This window comes from Olea europaea, chromosome 2 (genome assembly GCF_002742605.1).
Source record: "Olea europaea var. sylvestris chromosome 2, O_europaea_v1, whole genome shotgun sequence".
Classification (NCBI taxonomy): domain Eukaryota; kingdom Viridiplantae; phylum Streptophyta; class Magnoliopsida; order Lamiales; family Oleaceae; genus Olea; species Olea europaea.
This window is the reverse complement of record NC_036238.1, coordinates 15,167,518-15,181,323: the sequence shown is the minus strand read 5'-3', so window position 1 is coordinate 15,181,323 and position 13,806 is coordinate 15,167,518. Positions and strand designations below refer to the sequence as shown.

Here is a 13,806-nt window from a genome sequence, read left to right as displayed (position 1 = left end):
CATCTTTTAACAAACTCGAGGGCATCACGTCTTTTGAGGGCCAAAAGTACCCTTGTCGTATGATCTTGTGGGCTAAGGAAAGCCCACCAGAATGATTCCACATATTTCTTCGTGAACGTCTCATAGGGCGTGTTGTGCTTCTTCTTTGTTCAAACATCTTAATAAGGGCGTAGAATATCCTTGCTTGTAGAGGACATTATTAATGAGTGTGTATCTGGCTACCTGATTCGGAGCTTTCTGGCCTCTACCGAGTTTTCGGGACATTTCCCGATCTTTAGGTATGCGATGATCTCGTCCTGCCAAGTTGGTTTAGGATCTATCATCATAAGGGTCACTTCGGCTAGCTCGGTGACAGGTAGGGATATTCTTCTTACGAGGATGCTATCGAATTCTTCGATTTCCTCACTGGTAGCTAGGCGGGCCAGTGCATTGGCTTGGCCTTTCTGAGATCGGGGAATCTACTTGACTTGGGTGGTGTTGAAGCTTTCAAGTTCTTTCCTTACAATCCGTAGGTAATTGTCCATTCTTTCTTCTTTCGCCCGATATAAGCCGTTGACCTTATTTATGACTAGTTAGGAGTCACTGTGTATGATTAGGTTAGAGATCCCTAACCCTGAGGCCATCCTTACTTCGAAGATGAGAGCTTCGTACTCGGCCTCATTGTTTGAAGCTTTGAAGTCAAATGGCAAGGCTTCGTAGAATATGCGTTGCTCTAGGCTGATTAATACCATGCCAGCCCCAGATCGATCTCCGGTGGATGAACCATCGACATAAAGTTCCCATGGGGTTTTTTCTGGTAGTTCCTCAATTGGAACGCTGCAGAACTCAGAGACAAAGTCGGCGAGCGCTTACCCTTGATGGAGGAACGAGATGTGTACTTTATGTCGAATTGTCCGAGTTCTACTTCCCATTTCACCATTCGACCTGAAGTGTCAGGCCTTTGCAATGTTTGTCTCAATGGAGAGTTGGTGAGAACTTCAATAGGGTGTTCCAAGAAATATGGCCTCAATTTTCGCGCTGCCATCAGCAGGACGAATGCCAGTTTTTCCATGGGTGAGTATCTGAGCTCGGCTTCTTGAAGTGCTTTTCTTATGTAATAGTCTGGGTGTTGAACGTCGTTCTTGTCTCGGGTCATCATGGCACTAATGGCATGTTCTGAAATAGATAAATATAGCTTTAGCACCTCACCTGCCTTAGGTTTTGAGAGCAGCGGAGGCTGAGCTAGTTGTTTCTTTAACTCGTTAAAGGCTTCCTAGCGTTCTTCAGTCCATTTGAACTTCTTTCCTCCTCATAACGTGTCAAAGAAGGATTTGCATCGATCCGTGGACTTAGAGATGAACTGACTGAGGGCGGTGATCCTTTCGATTTTGTACCTCTCTGAGTTTGGTCGGAGGCTTCATTTGGATAACTTGTATTTTTTCAGGAGTTGCCTCAATTCCTCGATTAATGTAACCTAGGAAACTTCCAGAGCTGACCCCCGAAGGCACATTTCCTAGGGTTTAACTTCGATCTGTACTTTTTCAAGATATCAAACATCTCGACCAGGTGCCAGCAGTGGTCTTTGGCCTTGATGCTTTTGACCAACATGTCATCAACATACACTTTCATTGTTTTTCTGATCTGTTGAGAAAACATGGAATCCACAAGTCATTGATAGGTGGCACCAGCGTTTTTGAGACCAAATGTCATTACTCTGTAGCAGTAAAGACCTTGGTCAGTTACAAACAAGGTGTGTTCTTAATCTGGGTCGTACATCGGTATCTGGTTGTATCCGGAGTACACATCCATGAAGCTGAGTAGTTCGTACCCCGCAACAGCATCCACCATTTGATCTATTCTTGGTAGAGGAAAACTATCTTTAGGGCATGCTTTGTTGAGATCGGTGAAGTCTATGTATACCCTCCAATCTCCATTATGTTTTTTCATAAGGACCGGATTTACGACCTACTTTGGGAATTTTTCCTTGCGGAGGAAACCATTGTGCAATAATTTTTGCACCTCTTTGTTGAGTGCTTCACATCTTTCGAGGTTCAGAGGTCATCGTTTTTGCTACTTCGATCAAACTAAGGGATCCACCTGTATTTTGTGGCAGGCAATTTTGGGATCTATCCCTCTCATATCCCTATGTTTCCTGGCAAAGACATCAAGGTTTTGTCTAAGAAAGGCCATAATTTCACTTCGGCTGGAGGGCTGCAGCTTGCACCCAACTTTGAGTTCTTTTGATGAGTCGTCGGCACAAATTTGAACTCCCTCTAGCTCTTCGACGAGTTCTCCATCTTCGATCTTCGTCCACGGGTCTAGTGTAATGAGCTCGGATTCCCATACATTAGCCATATGTACTCCTGAAGGGTGCGTTGATGGCTGGTGTAAGCTTTCAATTGACATCTTTTGGCAAGTTCCCTATTTTCTTTAACCTCGCCCACACCATGGAGTGTAGGAAATTTGATTGAATAGTGGTACAGGGACACCGTTGCTCTCAGGTTGAATATTAGGGGTTGTCCCATTACAGCATCATAAGGCGACGGAGTGTCGAATACCACGAACTCGGAGTTCGTCTTCACTGTCGGGGTGCTGATCCTGACTCGATTTTGAGCTTGATTGATCCTTTGGTAGAGGTCAAGGCTCCGCTTAGTCCAAGGACCATATTTGAGTACGGTCGCAGGAAGTTGGCAGGGATACCATCCATTTGAGAGTGTTGCTAAAGAAGATGTTGAGAGCACTCCTAGTTTCCCCTAAGATTTTTGGGATGGTTACCCGAGCTATAGGCAACGAGATTACCAGAACTTCGGGGTAAGGATGTGGGTCTGCCTCTTTTTTGTCAAAGGACAATTGCTCATTCGTAGCTTTCATGAGGTGCTTCTCTATTATGCCTATCTTAGAGAGATCCGCAACGATTCTTCAGTTTGGCTTCCTTGGATTGTGTGTTCACCCTACCATTTAGTATGTTGACTTGTCGCTTTGACAGGTTGATATTGCACGCTCTTGCTCCAGCTTGATCCCCTCGCGTAATTGCAGTCCCCTGAGGAGTGGAAAATTTCATACAATAATGATAAATTGATGTAGCAGCTTTTAGCTTGTGCAAAATGGGTCTTCCCAATATTGCATTATAGTTGGATGGCAGATCGACTACCACGAAATCTACTAAGATCCTTCTTTGGCGAGGAGCTTTGCCCAGCTCTACAACAAGGATGATGTGACCTCGGGCTTCAATAGGATCTCCGGAGAATCCCTGTAATTTTCTTGAGTACGGTTAAAGGGAGGGCTTTGTTATTTCCAACTGCCTCAAAGTTCGTGAGTACATTATGTTCACCGAACTTTCGTTGTCTACCAATGTTCGTTGAACTTTTACTCCAGCAACTGGCATTGTGACCACTAGGGCGTCGCTTTGGTCTTGGAGGATTCCTTGCGAATCTTCCTCCGTGAACTAGAACCATTCAGGGTCTATCCCGATCTGCGGTGTTTGATCCTAGTAGTTTAGCATAATTCTTACACTTCAGGCTTGTCTTTGTCTCGCCCTTCTAGATCCCTCAATATACTGATTTTCTCCAACCATCATTTTGATTTCGGCGCATGGGGATAGATTATGATTAGGGACCGCCTGCTAAGCTCGTCCGAGAGGCCTCTGCAGCAGTGGTTGCTGCATTGTAGGTCAATCTACTTCTTTCAGTTTGGCAACAAACTCCTGTAACCGACCTCTACGAATTAAGGACTCAACTTCCTCCTTTAATTCTCGACAGTTATTAGTGTCATGACCCACCATCCTGTGATATCGTCAGTATAGTCCCTAGTGGTGTCCTACCTGTCCATTCTTCTGGATCATAGGCCTGCAAAATGCCTCTTTATCATTAGTTTGCATGAGTACTTCTTTCAATGAGGCTTTGAGTGGGGGGTATTCCCAAAATTTGTATGGCTAAGCCTTAGGACGTTCTCTTTCTCTCCTATCCTTCTTTCTTTTGGCCTGAGGACTGTCGCTTGGTTTTTTCTCTTTCGTCGTATTGTTGAGGTCGAGCTCGTCAAAGGTTGCTTCTTCGGTACTTATGTATTTCTCAATTCGGTTCAAGAACTCGTGATAAGTTTCTTGGGTCGTCCTCATGTACCGACCACCAGAATCTCATTCTGGGCCTTAATCCTACTAGTACGGCCATAAGTGTTGTATCGTCGGATATTTTTTCTACTTCCATGGATTGCTTGTTGAATCTACTCAAATAGCTTTTGAGGGATTCGTTTCTTCTCTGTTTGATGCTTACTAGCCATTTTTTGGGCGTGGTTCTGGCCTTGGAGCCCATGAACTGGGCCAAGAATGTTGTGGCCAGATCATTCACTGACCTCTGGTGCAGTCTCCTAAACCACCTCTGAGCTTTGTCTCCTAGAGTCAGGGGGAATGTTGGGCACATGATGGCGTTGCTTGCCCCCTACAGTTCCATCCACGAGGTGTATTTGTCAAGATGGCTGAGGGGATCACCATCTCCTTCGTACGCGACCATCTGGGGGATTTTTAATTTTTTAGGTAATGGTTCCACAAGGACATCCTCAATCAAGGGAGAATGTCTCTTAGTGAGATAGTATTCAATGCCGCCTTTGTTTTTAGCCTCCAGGTCAGCGATGCGTCTTTTCAGCGCGCTCAACTCAACTTCTGTCTGCTCCAGAGGACGTTTAAGATCGAGGTCGATTTGTCCTTGCGTAGGGGTTAGCGAGTGCTGGGTCCCTAACCTGTCGAACACACTGCCAGTCCTCCTTGCCGCTAGATCCTTACTCCTAACTCCGTCAGTTCGGCTACTTGAGGATTCTCCTCTTGAAAAGTGGAGAGTCCTCCTACTAGGGGAACGTCTTGCTCTTATCCTCACAGGGGATTCCACCTTGGTATCTGGTGGGGACAAGTGGGCTTGACTCCGTTTTAATCGTCCCACTGCATTTGTCAATTTTTCCAGGGTCTCCCTCATGGCGATCATCTGAGGGTCTTGTCATTGTGGAGAACTTGGTAGGGTATTCATTTCATGAGGGTACGTGTGAGATGGGTTTCTAGAACTTGAGCTATGACTCATGGTTCTCGGATTTTGTGGGAAGAATGAGTCTCTTTTTCACAATTGGGCCTTCATTCTAGCACCAAACAATTGACGTTGAAATTAGCAAGGCTAATCTCAAGCCAACTTTAAGAAAAGAGGGCAATTTATTATTACATAGGATCACAAAATGTATGGAGAAAAAGTAATTAGATTCTGATTTTGCATGTATCTTTACTTTCCCTTCAAAGGACTTTTACTCTACTATTTATACATGGTTTCGGTCAAAATTACATCAAATCAACTACAGTACTGAGCTCCGAACTCGGGTAGCCGAATTCTCCTGTGATTAATCGATGAGGCCGGTGACCATGTGCCAATGTTTTTCCCAGGTAATGATGACCTGCAAGGGGCTTGGGATTCAAGGCTTTGGGCGGTGGTGACATCACTTATGGCAAGTGTTCATGATTGATAGGGTGATGTGACAGGGGATAATCGTGATATTTTCTGAGATAAAGACAAGCAAGTCCGAGCTGGGAGCAGTGACCGAACTCACATTTGCCTGAGGTGGGGTTAGCGAATTGTTTTTGTTAGATCAGAGTTTGGTAGTCAACAGAAACTAAGCTATCAAAGATTGTACCAAATGTGAAGCACCATTTTGATGCTGAAGCATGTGTAGGTTTCAGCATTACTGTACACTAAGAGGCAATAGGGAGGAAATCCATAGGTTTTTTATTTAAGACAACGAAAAGCTATTGATGATAAATGAAGGCATGGTACAGGATCAGGGGGTGCTGATACAATGTTTCTTTACTTGAGAAACAAAGGCCTGATCCACCTTTTAATGATTACATGTCTCCTAGTAAGAGACAAACATCCCAAACCATTTGGTACCACACGAACTTTCTCGTGAAGTGCACAAGTGTAGAAACCACGAGATACTTGTGGGCCAAGATTGGAAATTATTGATAATTTCCTTAGTTAGAATATTGATAATTTCCTTAGTTAGAATATTATTTGATTATTGTAAACTTTAGATATGGTAGGAAATTTTCTTTTTCCTTTTATGCTCTCCTCTCTTTTACTATAAGTAGGACCATGTATTGTACATAATCAATAAGAAAAATTACAGAAATATTTCCCAACTTCTCGTCTCAGCTCCAATTTACCCTTACAAGTATTTGGGTGTACAGCCTTCATTCATGTCCATGCACATCAAAGAAATAAACTTGATCCCGGGCAATTAAATGTGTACCAATTAGATGTTCTCCTACACGAAAAGGGTACAAATGCTATGATCCTTCCATCGAGAGAATCTTTGTAAACATTAACATCACTTTCTTTGAAAATACTCCATACTTTGAAAAAACCTCTCTTCAGGGGGAGACCTTACACGAAGATCGATTCTTTCACCTTAGTCTTGCCCCTCCTATACCTACCCTACCTATTCCAATATCTAATTCTAATATGCCATTGACAGAGGGTTAATTGAATTCAGTGGGAGATGTAGAAAAACAAACTGATTAGGAGATACAAGTTTATTCAAGAAAACCAAAATCAAAGTATATGGAAAATTTCACAACTAAAGCACTATGAGAGTCAGAATTGATGATAGCTCCAGATTCTCAGAAAGGATAAAAAAATATCTGACACTAATTTATCAATTGCACTCAGAAAACAACCACGGTCATTTACTCAACATCCTATTTCAAAATTCATGTCCTATATTGCTTTATCTACAGGATTCCATACTTTTACAACTCACCTTGATAGTATAGCTATTCCAAGGAATATTTAGGAGGCAAGGGGAATTCCAGAATGAAGAGAGGCAGTGTTGGAAGAAATGCGTGCATTGGAAAAAAATGAAACTTGGGAAGTGATGGAATTACCAAAAGGAAAGAAACTCGTAGGATGTAAATGGATCTTCAATGTGAAATACACTGCTAATGGGACAATAGAACATTATAAAGCCCTGTTGGATGCGCATTTTTACACAAAAATATTTGCACCGGTAGAAAAGTTGAATACAATTCAAGTTCTTCTATCATTAGCTGCAAGTTTGGACCAACCACTTTAGCAACTGTACATTAAAAACACATTCTCAAATGGAAAATTGAAGGAAGAAGTCTTCATGTCATTACCCCTAGGTTTTTGCAAAGAGGAGGAAAAGGGTCGAGTATGCAAACTGAAAAAATCTTTATATGGACTCAAGCAGTCACCAAAAGCTTGGTTTGACAGATTGCAAGAGTGTTGAGAAGTCAAGGATACCATTAAGGACAGTCAGACCATACTATGTTTCTTCGACAATTTGAAAATGGTACTAAAATGATTCTAATAGTATATGTTGATGATATTATTCAGGAGATAATAACATAGAGATGGAAAGGCCAAAAAAGAGTCTTGCCACTGAATTTGAAGTAAAAGATCTAGGATCAATGAGGTATTTTCTGGGAATGAAAATTGCTAGATCAAAATGAGGCATCAGTGTATCACAACAGAAATATGTTCTTAATCCTCTAGTTGAAACTAGTATTCTTGGATGTAAACCAAGCGATACATCTGTAGATATGGGAAAGAAAACTGACAATGAAGGAATCTAGTAGACAAACAAATATCAAAGATTAGTTGGAAAGCTAATCTACCTATCACATACTAGACCTGACATCACATTTGTAGTCAGTTTGGTAAGCCAACACATGTACTCTCTAAAGGAAAGTCACCTAGAAGCTGTCAAGGGCTCCCTGGGAAAGGGACTACTCTTCAAAAGGAATGAAACGAAAGAAGTGAAAGTCTTTACAGATGCTGATTGGGCAGATCAATAAATGATAGGAAGTCTACTACTCCTTATTGCACCTTTGTGTGGAAAAATCTCGTAACTTAAAGAAACAAGAAATAGAATATAGGAGCCAGAAGTAGTGCTGAAGCTAAATTTAAAGCTATTGAACAGGGTATTTGTGAAGGACTGTGGTTGAAGAAACTTCTAGAAGAATTACATGTCACAATAAAGCCACCACTCAAACTTTATTGTGATAATAAAGTAGCAATCAACATTTTCCTTAATCCAGTTTAGCATGATCAAACTAAATGTGGAGGTGGACAGACACTTTATCAAAGAAAAAGTTGAGGAGAGAATTATTTGCATAACCTATGTTCCCACGCAAGAACAAACTGCAAATATCTTCACCAAATGACAGCCTAGACAGAAATTCGATGATTTCATCTTCAAGTTGGATATGATAAATATGTACGATCCAACTTGAGGGAGAGTGTAGACATGACGAGATACTTGTGGACCAAGATTGGAAATTATTGATAATTTCCTTAGTTAGAATATTAATTGGCTTTCCATAGATAGAATATTATTTGATTATTGTAATCTTTAGAAATGATAGGAAATTTTCTTTTTCCTTTTATGATCTCCTCTCTTGTACTATAAGTAGGTCCGTGTATTGTACATAATCAATAAGAAAAATTACAGATATTTATCTTCAACAAGTTAATATAAGAGTCCCCAAACAAGCATGCGTGCACAAATTCATAAACACATCAATTGGAGACAACAAATATTATACCATAAATATTACATGCCGTCACAAACTAATAAGCCAATAAAAATCGTCAAAACACAAGCAATACACTACCCTATGCATCACTATCAATCATTCGATTAGAATATTAAGTAAAATAAAGAAGAAATCATGTACTAAATGGTTTCTATCTAGTATTAACCAACCACAGGGACATGTATGCTGCCAGTTGTATTATGCGAAATGCCTTCAAGAAGCAGAGACATAACATTAGGAGGAAGTAATGACTTATCATCAAGGGTTCAATCTTCTTCCCACAAGCAAACACATCAACCACAATCATCTGCAGAAAGTTGGAAAAAATCATACGAAATGAAACAAACTCCCAGATCTCTACCAATTACATCAATGGTTGAAGCAATCAACACTCCTCCCCGAACTCGCCTCCTAAAGAAAAAAATTCCCAAGATAAGTGGAAGCAAAATATAAAACCACCAACCTGATTCAAAGTTAGGGTCCCAATTTTATCACTGCAAATATTTGTTGCAGAGCCCATGGGTCAGGCTGATAGCCTCCTTACCTACAGTTCAATTATCAATCACGAGACATCGAAAATATGAAAGTATATCATGAAAAAAAAATCATTGTCCCTTCAATTAAGATAAGCAACATACCAAGGTCTTGTCCGCCATCATTTTCCCATTGAATAGGCAAGCCTAAAAAGAGATTTAGAAATTCAGTAAAATAAAAATGTTCAATGCTGTTACAGAATATACAGATTGTAAAAATATATTTTTCCTTAATTATAGGAATCCCTAATCAGGACCCTTTCTCCCACATTTCGAAAAGCACTCTACAATTTGAAACTAGGTTCTTATGGAAAAATAGGCACTTGCATACATGGAAGGCTTGGATTGTCAGTTTTTGAAAAAATTGGCACAACTTTCGCATACGGTGTCCGTTTTGGGTCCATAACCACATTTTGGAAAGCTCGCGATGATTCGGAGCAAGGTTCGTGTGGAAAAACTGGCACTTGCATACATGGAATGCTTGGATTGTCAGTTTTTGAAAAAATTGACATAACTTTCGCATGCGGTGTTCGTTTTGGGCCCATAACCACATTTCGAAAAGCTTGCGACGACTCGAAAAGATGTTCGTGTGGAAGAACGGGCACTTGCATACACGGAATGCTTGGATTGTTAGTTTCCAAAAAAATTGACATAACTTTCGTATACGGTGTCCATTTTGGGCCCATAACCACATTTCGAAAAGCTCGCGATGATTCGGGACGAGGTTCGTGTGGAAAAATGGGCACTTGAGTACACGGAACACTTGGATTGTCAATTTTGGAAAAAAATGGCATAACTTTCGCATACGATGTCCGTTTTGGTCCCATAACCACATTTCGAAAAGTTCGCAACGATTTGGAACCAGGTTCGTCTAGAAGAACGGGCACTTGTTTACACGAAATGCTTGGAACGTCAGTTTTTGAAAAATTGGCATAACTTTTGCATACGATGTCCACTTTAAGCCCATACCCACATTTTGAAAAGCACGCAATGATTAAAAACTAGGTTCGTGTGGGAAAATAGGCACTTACGTACATGGAACGGTTGGATTGTCAGTTTTCAAAAAAAATGGCATAATTTTCGCATATGGTGTCAGTTTTGGGCCCATAACCACATTCCGGAAAGGTCGCGACGATTTGAAGTGAGGTTCGTGTAGAAGAACAGGCACTTGCGTACATGAAATGCTTGGATTATCAATTTTTGAAAAAAATTGACATAACTTTTGTATGTGGTGTTCATTTTGGGCCCATAACCACATTTCGAAAAGCTCGTGACTACTCGGAAAGATGTTCGTGTGGAAGAATGGGCACTTGCGTACACAGAACGCTTGAATTGTCAATTTTTGTAAAAATTGGCGTAACTTTTATATACGATGTCCGTTTTGGGCTATATATATATACAGTCTCTTATAAAGAATAGAACAAGAGAAAATTATTTTCGTCTCTTTTACTTACATGGTATTAGAGCCCTAAATCATCTTATCCGTGCAAGCTCCCTGTCGATGGCATCTTTGTGGTCGGTGGCATGATCTGTGGGAAGAAGAAGGAATTCTTCGTTCAGTAAAATCTTAGTCCCCGGTGCCTCTGGGTTCTTCGACCTCCCATAAGAACTCGGCTAGTTCATCTTCTACAGATCACACTTTTGTGTTTTTCAATTTTCGGCATGAACTTTGCAAGTTTGTCATCTGCAGATCGCGATCTCTTTGCGAGGTAGGAGTTCTTGTTTCTTCCTCAACATCTTGCTTTTGATTGGATTGGGTGTTTGTGAGTAATGTTATTGGGCCTGGAAGTAATTGGGCTTAGGTTAATTGTGGATTAAATCAGCAGCCGTTAGGCCATTTGTTTTGGGTTGCTAATTGGATTGTTGCAAAGTGTTTGACTAATTTAATTGGGCTGTAATTTAATTAAATTGTCTAATTAATGTGTGATTTAGGTCAATTACTTTGGGATATTATTTGTTGGACTTGGGACAGTTTCTTTTAGGTGGCCTCTTTAATTTGTCACGTGGACTTTGTATTTTGTTTCTATGACTAACAAATAAAAGAATTTAGTTATGACTGATGTCATTCCAATGATATCAAAAATTACGGAGCATAAGTTGATAGGTCCAAATTATTTAGATTGGTGTAAGATAGTTTCAGTTTATTTGCGGAGCATTTCTATGGACAATCACCTTATTGAAGATCCACCAACGGTTGATAGTCGTCAGACATGGCTAAGAGATGATGCCTGATTATTCTTACAAATCCATAATTCCATTGACATGGAGATAGTCAGCCTAATTAATCACTGTGAGTATGTTAAGTAATTAACGGAATATTTAGAATTTATGTACTCTGGGAAAGAGAACGCATCACCTATTTATGAAGTTTGTAAGGCTTTTTACCGTGCTGAATAACAAGATCAGTCTCTTCAAACCTATTTTATGAATTTCAAAAAGACTTATGAAGAACTGAATGTCCTGTTACTGTTTAGTCATGTGAAATTTCAGTAAACTCAGCAAGAGTAAATGGCTATGATAAGTTTTCTAGCTGGACTTCATTCTCAGTTTGAAACTGCTAAATCCCAGGTTCTTTCCAATGTTGAGATTCCATCTCTGCAAGAGACCTTTACTAGAGTACTTCACAAAGATTTTAGTGCTTCTGTTGCTTCATCTGTTCAGCATTCTAGTGCTCTTATCAGTCCCAGTAGTAGAGGTAATACAAGAGGTGGGGTACAAGTAGTCCGATCAATCGAAGTATAATGAATGAGGAGTTGTCTGCTACTGTCATGAACCAAGTCATACCAAATAATCATGCCGAAAATTGGACAATAAATCTCTAAAGTCTCACTCAGCTCATGTTACTGCTACTTCTGCTAGCAGACCATTTCAGTTGCTGAAGATGAATTTGCCAAATTCACTCAGTACCAAGAAGCATTGAAGAACTCATCTCACTCTTCCTCTGCCATTGTCGAGACAGGTAAATCTAATACATGTCTCCTCTCTTCTTCCTCGAAATGAGTCATTGATTCTGGTGACATACATCATATGACAGATAATTCTAGTCTCTTCTCTACTTTTAAGTCACATACATCTCCTTCCATTGTTACTTTAGTTGATGGTTCTACTTCTTCGGTTCTCGGTTCTCGAAATATTAATCTAACTCCATTAATTTTCTTATCCTATCTTAAGTTTACTACAATTTTCTTTTAATTTGATGTCCGTGAGCAAACTTACTCGGACCTTAAACTGTCGTGTCTTATTTTTTCCCGATTATTGTCTCTTTTAGGATCTTATGATGAAGAAGATTATTGGTAAAGGGCATGAATCAGGCGGTCTCTATATTCTAGATACCTAGGTGCCCAAGTCTACTGCATGTTCACGTGTCTTAACTCCTTTTACAGCACATTGTTGGTTGGGACATCCATCTCTACCTTTGTTGAAGAAATTATGTCCTCAATTTCAGAAGGTGTCATCTATAGATTGTGAGTTGTGTCAGTTTGTGAAACATCATCATGTGTCCTCAGTTCTTCGAGCTAATAAAAGAGTTAGTTTTCCTTTTAAGTTAGTTCATTCAGATGTTTGGGTCCTATTGTGTCTAAAACTGGATTTCGGTATTTTGTTACTTTTGTTGACGATTTTTCTCATGTGACTTGGCTTTATTTAATGAAAAATCATTCTGAATTGTTTTCTCATTTTAGTGTCTTTTGTGCCGAAATTAAAACATAATTTAATGTTTTTGTACATACATTGAAGAGTGATAATACCAAAGAATATTTTTTTCGATTCCTTTCAGACTTATATGTTTCAAAATAGTATTCTTCATCAATCCTCTTGCGTTGACATTTTTCTTCTCAAAATGGTGTGGCTGAAAGAAAAAATAGACACCTTCTTGAGATAGCTACGACACTCTTGTTCCAAATGCATGTTCCTAAACAATTTTGGGCTGATGCAGTCTCCATGGCATCTTTTTTGATTAATCGAATGTCGTCATGTTCTTCATGGTGAGACCCCTTACAGTGTTCTTTTCGCACTAAACCATTATTTCCTATTGAACCTAAGATATTTGGTAGTACCTGTTATACTCGTGACGTTCTTCCCTAGATGACTAAATGAGATCCCAAATCCTTAAAATGTATTTTTCTAGACTACTCTCGTTTACAGAAGGGTTATCGATGCTATTGTCCGAGTCTTAACAAGTATCTTGTGTTAGCTGATGTTACCTTTCTGGAATATATTCCTTTATTTCCCACCACTTATACTTCTTTCAATAAGGGGGAGGATGATGATTTGTTGGTTTATCATGACACTTACCAGTCAACGGATGTTATTCCTACACCTATTGCTCTCATACTTCCACCTATTCGTCAAGTGTAATCTAGGAGACAAAACCTTCCTGACACATATTCGGCACCCAACCCTTCTTTGGCATCAGATCCAGTGTCCAGCGATCTTGATCTACCTATCGCTCTTTGTAAAGGTAAACATCAATGCACTTATCCTATTTCATCCTTCGTTTCTTATGATCACTTGTCCTATTCTGCTTGCTCTTTTCGTGCCTCCATAGACTCTGTGACTCTTTCGAAAATTGTTCATGAAGCCTTATCCCATATTGGTTGGCATAATGCTATGGTAGAGGAGATTGATGCTTTAGATGCTAATGGTACTTGGGATTTAGTAAATTTACCAGCAGGAAAAATGGCTATTGGATGTAAGTGGGTGTTTGTGGTC

The 13,806-nt window shown here is 40.0% G+C and overlaps 1 pseudogene; it reads right to left on the bottom strand.

Moving 5' to 3' along the window:
• Positions 1-13,806, bottom strand: part of LOC111372962 — an 87,205-nt pseudogene that overhangs the window by 57,271 nt on the left and 16,128 nt on the right.